Here is a 6,244-nt window from a genome sequence, read left to right on the forward strand (position 1 = left end):
ACGCTCGGATACGCCCTCTGTCGTAGTTCCTTTATTCCCTGCTTGCTTTCGTCGCTAATGCTTGTAGTTTTCTGCAAGAGAAAACTATCGTGCCGGCTTTGTCTGTCCGTCCTCACTTTTTCTGTCCGCCCTCAGATCTTAAAAGCTACTGAGGCTAGAGGGCTGGAAATTGGTATGTTGATCATCCACCCTCCAATCATCAACCATACCAAATTGCAGCCCTCTAGCCTCAGTAGTTTTTATTTTATTTAGGGTTAAAGTTAGCTATAATCGTGCTTCTAGCAACGCAACAGCACAGGCCACCACCTGGCCGTGGTTAAAGTTTCATAGGCCTCGGCTCATACATCATTATACCGAGACCACCTAAAGGTAGATCTGTTTTCGGTGTCCTTGATTATACGCTGTACAGAAAACTCGATTGCGCCGAAGAAACTTCGGCGCATTTTTACTTGTTTATGCTTGGCAAAGTCAGTTTTTCCTGAGAATGTTGTGCAGTTAGAGCCTATAGCAATTCATCTTGTATATTAACAATTTATATATTTTTATCTATTGATCTATTGATTCATTAATCCTTTTTTTTCTCTCCTAATTACCGATCTCTTTTTCGTATTTCGTATCATCATCTGTTACTTCTTTCAATTGAGCATCATATTCTTTGGAAGCTTCAATTTCAAGTCAGTGGCCCCTTCAGGCTTGTTTCATATGAACAGGTTTATCTTCCGAGTAATAATAATAATAATAATAATAATAATAATAATAATAATAATAATAATAATAATAATTTATTGTTTTCTTTCCTGAGAATTTTTACCCAAAGAAAGACTTTCATGTGTTAACGCATATTAGATCTGCCCAGTTGGAGAGGGAGATTGTCTGCCCAGTTGGAGAGGGAGATTGTCTGCCCAGTTGGAGAGGGAGATTGTGTACCCAGTTGGAGAGGGAGAGTGTGTACTCAGTTGGAGAGGGAGAGTGTGTACCCAGTTGGAGAGGGAAAGTGTCTGCCCAGTTGGAGAGGGAGATTGTCTGCCCAGTTGGAGAGGGAGATTGTCTGCCCAGTTGGAGAGGGAGATTGTGTACCCAGTTGGAGAGGGAGATTGTCTGCCCAGTTGGAGAGGGAGATTGTGTACCTAGTTGGAGAGGGCGGTTGTCTGCCCAGTTGGAGAGGGAGATTGTGTACCCAGTTGGAGAGGGAGAGTGTGTACTCAGTTGGAGAGGGAGAGTGTGTACCCAGTTGGAGAGGGAAAGTGTCTGCCCAGTTGGAGAGGGAGATTGTGTACCCAGTTGGAGAGGGAGATTGTCTGCCCAGTTGGAGAGGGAGATTGTGTACCCAGTAGGAGAGGGAGATTGTCTGCCCAGTTGGAGAGGGAGATTGTGTACCCAGTTGGAGAGGGAGATTTTCTGCTCAGTTGGAGAGGGAAATTGTGTACCAAGTTGGAGAGGGAGAGTGTGTACCCAGTTGGAGAGGGAGATTGTGTACCCAGTTGGAGAGGGAGATTGTCTGCCCATTTGGAGAGGGACATCGTCTCACCAGACTGAAAGACCTGTATGAAAATTCATAAGAAAAGTTTTGCTCAGATCAAATTTTGAGACAACGGTATTCCCAAGATATTTCTTTCCCTTAAGGTTACGTCTTCTGCTTTCGACATCTTTTCCAGGACGAAGTTTCGTTCCGTAACCAAACTTTTCTTCAAAACCTCCAGGCTAAGGCAACCTGTCCTGCCTTTGGGTACCTAGTGCAGTATTGACCTTATTTAAAAAAACAATAAGAAGAAATGGTAAAGAAAAACTTTATTCCTTCTCTCGTTTCACGTTTTGTGAGCTAGAGTAAAATTGTCCTAATTATCATAATAATTCTGAATAATGACGCAACATCAGGCAGAGTTCCAGCACGATTATATCGCCTTTTTAATTCCTTGTTAAATGATTGTAGTAATATTTCTTTGTTCACTCAAGTATCTTTCTTTAAAAACAGTTCCGAAATCCAAAATAGTTTGACTGCCAAAGTCCCGGAAAGACTTTCATTAAATCTAATTCTTTAAGCCTGCAAGCTCTTATAATTTTTCATATCTGTTGCTCACATAGCAAGTATTAGCTTAATTTAATATCCTTTAAATGACCGGTATATTTTCAGTTATTTATTACAGAACTTTTGTATCAGTTTCAAGACTCAGTTTCGTAAATTCCAAGTTTCTCATTTTTTTCTTCTTAATAGTGAATATTTGTAAATATATATATATATATATATATATATATATATATATATATATATATATATATATATATAATGCGTATCTTTATTACTATTGCGGTACGGCAAGACAACTTCTAAAATTCGTATGTCATTTGTCCAGTAGAAAGTTTTTTGTTACTACCATGCAGGAAATTAAGATTTAATTATATTTACTAGTTTCCTGCGCCTTCATTAGAGAAGCCACCAGCCTTAGGGAAACATATTCTTATGTAACTGCACCCTAACGAGTTCTTATAAAACGAAGACATGACCCCCCCCCCCCACAAAAAGGCAGAGCAGAAAATAGAGGGACAGAATAATGCATCTGTTACAGGGGTACTTCCGAACAGAGCCAAGACTGACATGGTATTGCCGTTTTCAAAAGTGAGGCCTCAGCGCCGGGTCATACTGTCCAAATTTCATACATTCATGTTCATTTGTTCAAAGGTAAGCCAATCTCTGCTGGAGGGCTAAAGTCCACAGAAGGAGGGGAAGAGAGCTAACAAGTGGGGACAAATCATTCTTCTGAAGCAGAGGTACTTCCCCCTGAAAGGGGGCAAGACTGACATAGCTGTAGTCTTCAGAAGTAAGGATTGCAGAAGATGAGGAACAGAGCTAAGAGTAGAGGCACAAATACTCCGTCTGTGCCAAAGGTAATTCCACTGAAAGAGAGTAAAACTCATCTGTACCAAAGGTAATTCCACTGAAAGAGAGTAAAACTCATCTGTACCAAAGGTAATTCCACTGAAAGAGAGTAAAACTCATCTGTACCAAAGGTAATTCCACTGAAAGAGAGTAAAACTCATCTGTACCAAAGGTAATTCCACTGAAAGAGAGTAAAACTGACATGTTATCACCGTCTTCAAAAGTGAAATAGCTTCAGGGACGGAGCCAGGAGCCAGGAAAGGAGAGGAACAATTAACAAACGAGGCACAAACTATTCATCTATAACAAAATTTCAGTTACTGAAGAAAAAGGAACGCTACGATTTTTCTTATGGTTAATTAGGATATTAACTTACTTCGTTAAGTTTGTCTGTTCTGAATGGATTTGTGTTTCTGTTAACTCCAAAATATTAACTCGTGTGTGAAAGGAAATTCTCCAGAATGTTTTTACAACTTTTGTGTAAAATTCGCAAAACTTTGGTCATTGACAAATTCGTTGTAGTATTTGTTTTGCCGCGTTTCATTTGATCAAGTGTTTCCTTTGGTAACAACAACAAGGAGCAGTAGGGAGCGATGAGATTTCTCTCTCTCTCTCTCTCTCTCTCTCTCTCTCTCTCTCTCTCTCTCTCTCTCTCTCTCTCTCTTGTGAGCAGTAACTGGTCCATGAGAAGCCCTTTGATCATGCACACCGGTGTCGAAAAATTCTCTCTCTCTCTCTCTCTCTCTCTCTCTCTCTCTCTCTCTCTCTCTCTCTCTCTCTTCTGTTGACAAAATTCGGAGAGACCCTCTAGTCTTTTGTTGGTAGAGTATAAACTGGATTGTTTCCGAAATGTTGGGTGTTTGGAGACGTGGCAGTATGCATGAGCTGAGTGTCTGAAATGAAGAAGGAAAATTGTTTTCGCCCTATCTGTTCCTTCTTTGGAGGGCTCTTCTCTCTACGTTTTCATCACGCGGTGCACTGTAGGCATTACTTGAGGTTCTTTGCAGCGTGCCTTCCTTAGGCCCCTAGCTGCAACCCTTTTCATTCCTTTGACTAACTCCTTTCATATTCTCTTTCTTCCATCTTGCTATCCTTAACCTTCTCCTAACAATTGATCCGTAGTGCAACTGCTTTGAGGTTTTCCTCCTGTTACACCTTTCAGACCTTCTTACTGTCAATTTCCCTCTCAGCTCTGAATGACCTCATAGGTCCCAGCGCTAGGCCGTTGGCCTAAATTCTATATTCTATTCTATATTCTCTTCCTCGCCATATCTTTCGTATCCATTCTCTGACCACAACTCAGTCCTTTTTCTCTCCTCCTCCTCCTCCTCCTCCTCCTCCTCCTCCTCCTCCTCCTCCTCCTCCTCCTCCTCCTCCTCCTCCTCCCTTCTTCCTACACCATCAGTGACCTCCTCCAAATCCTCACTGATCTCTCCCCATGATCGGACTCTCGAACCTTCTCTCCTCACATATCTTATCTCCTGATGTTCACTGCGTTACTTGAGGTTCGGGTTGCGTGCTCTTCGCCATCGGCTGGACGGGGGACCTCAAATTCAGTCGCCAAATTCTTCGGTGTCTCTGGGGCAAGGGTGTTCCTGATTTCCCATATTTATTCTTCTTTACAATTTCACCTTTCCCATATTTATTCTCCGTCACAATTTCCCGTTTATGTTTATTCTTTACGATTCCTCCTTTCCCATATTTAGTCTTTACAAGTTCTTGATTTCCCATATTTATTCTTCTTTAGCAGTTTCCCCTTTCCCAGATTTATTCCGCTTCACAATTTCCCGTTTATGTTTATTCTCTACGATTTCTCCTTTCCCATATTTATTCTTTGCAAGTTCCTGATTTCCTATATTTATTCTTTACATTTTCCCCTTTTCATTTATGTATTCTTTACAGTTTCCCCTTTTCCTGTATATATTCTTTGTAGTTTCCGTTTTCCCATATTCTTTACAATTTTCCCTTTCCCATATTTATTCTTTACGCTCTTCCCCTTCCCCGTATTCATTCTTTACGATTTCCCCTTACGTAAATTTATTCTTTTCAATTTCCTCTTTTCCTATATACTTTACAATTTCCCCTTTCCCATATTCATTCTTTACAATTTCCCCTTCATATATATATATATATATATATATATATATATATATATATATATATATATATATATATATATATATATATATATATATATATATATATATATATATATATATATATATATATATATATATATATATATATATATATATATATATATATATATATATATATATATATATATATATATATATATATATAAATTTACCCTTTTCACATATTCATCCTTTACAGTTTCCCATTTCCCATATTTATTCTTTACGACTCGGGAACCCTATCATTGCTTCTGTATTCCTTTGTGTCCTATACAACCTTTCTCCTTCCAGGTGGCTGCTGCATTGTTTGCGTCCTTTATAGATCCACTCATTTGTTTTTCGTGTTCATTTAATTTCCCATTTCCCATTTTCCACATTTTTCCTACCCACGATTTTGCACGTTTTTAAAGGCAAGACTCAACAGGTGAATTTGTGTGCCTGCAACGCTAGCTAGCCAAGGATGAAAACAAACAAGTATTTGGAATTAAAAAGAAAAATTCTGAATGAAATATTGATTGGGTTCAAGTTTCAAACATTATCTTATAGACGTAAACAAAACATTGTCTCAAAATACGTTCACTTGAGAAAAATTCCGAAAAAAAAAATTTTTTCCACATTTTTTTTCTCCTAATTCATTTAAGCAGCCACTCCTAGCATTTCAGGTTTCTGTAAAAGAAAGCTATTGACACAGCTTTGTCTGTCCGTCCGCACTTTTTCCTGTCCGCCCTCAGATCTTAAAAACTACTGAGGCCAGAAGGCTGCAAATTGGTATGTTGATCATTCACCCTCCTACCATCAGACATACCAAATTGCAGTCCTCGAGCCTCAGTAGTTTTTATTTTATTTAAGGTTGAAATTAGCCATAATCGTGCGTCTGGCAACGATATAGAACAGGCCACCACCGGGCCATGGTTAAAGTTTCATGGGGCGCGGCTCATACAGCATTATACCGAGACCATCGAAAGATAGATCTATTTTCGGTGGCCTTGATTATTATACGCTGTAGCGGCTGTACAGAAAACTCGATTGCGCCGAAGAAACTTCGGCACGATTTTTTTTTTTTTTCTCCTTCTCTGCATTGCAAGCGCAGCGGTGTGGGCGTTCCAGTTATTACCGAGACGAGAGAGAGTAGGCAGCGGATATTAGGTTAACGACGGTAATAAGGAGTAAGGGAAAACAACTCGGTTCTACTCTATGCAACTTACTCCAGCTCATTATACGAGTATGCATC

The sequence above is a fragment of the Macrobrachium rosenbergii genome, chromosome 22 (assembly GCF_040412425.1).
Source record: "Macrobrachium rosenbergii isolate ZJJX-2024 chromosome 22, ASM4041242v1, whole genome shotgun sequence".
Classification (NCBI taxonomy): domain Eukaryota; kingdom Metazoa; phylum Arthropoda; class Malacostraca; order Decapoda; family Palaemonidae; genus Macrobrachium; species Macrobrachium rosenbergii.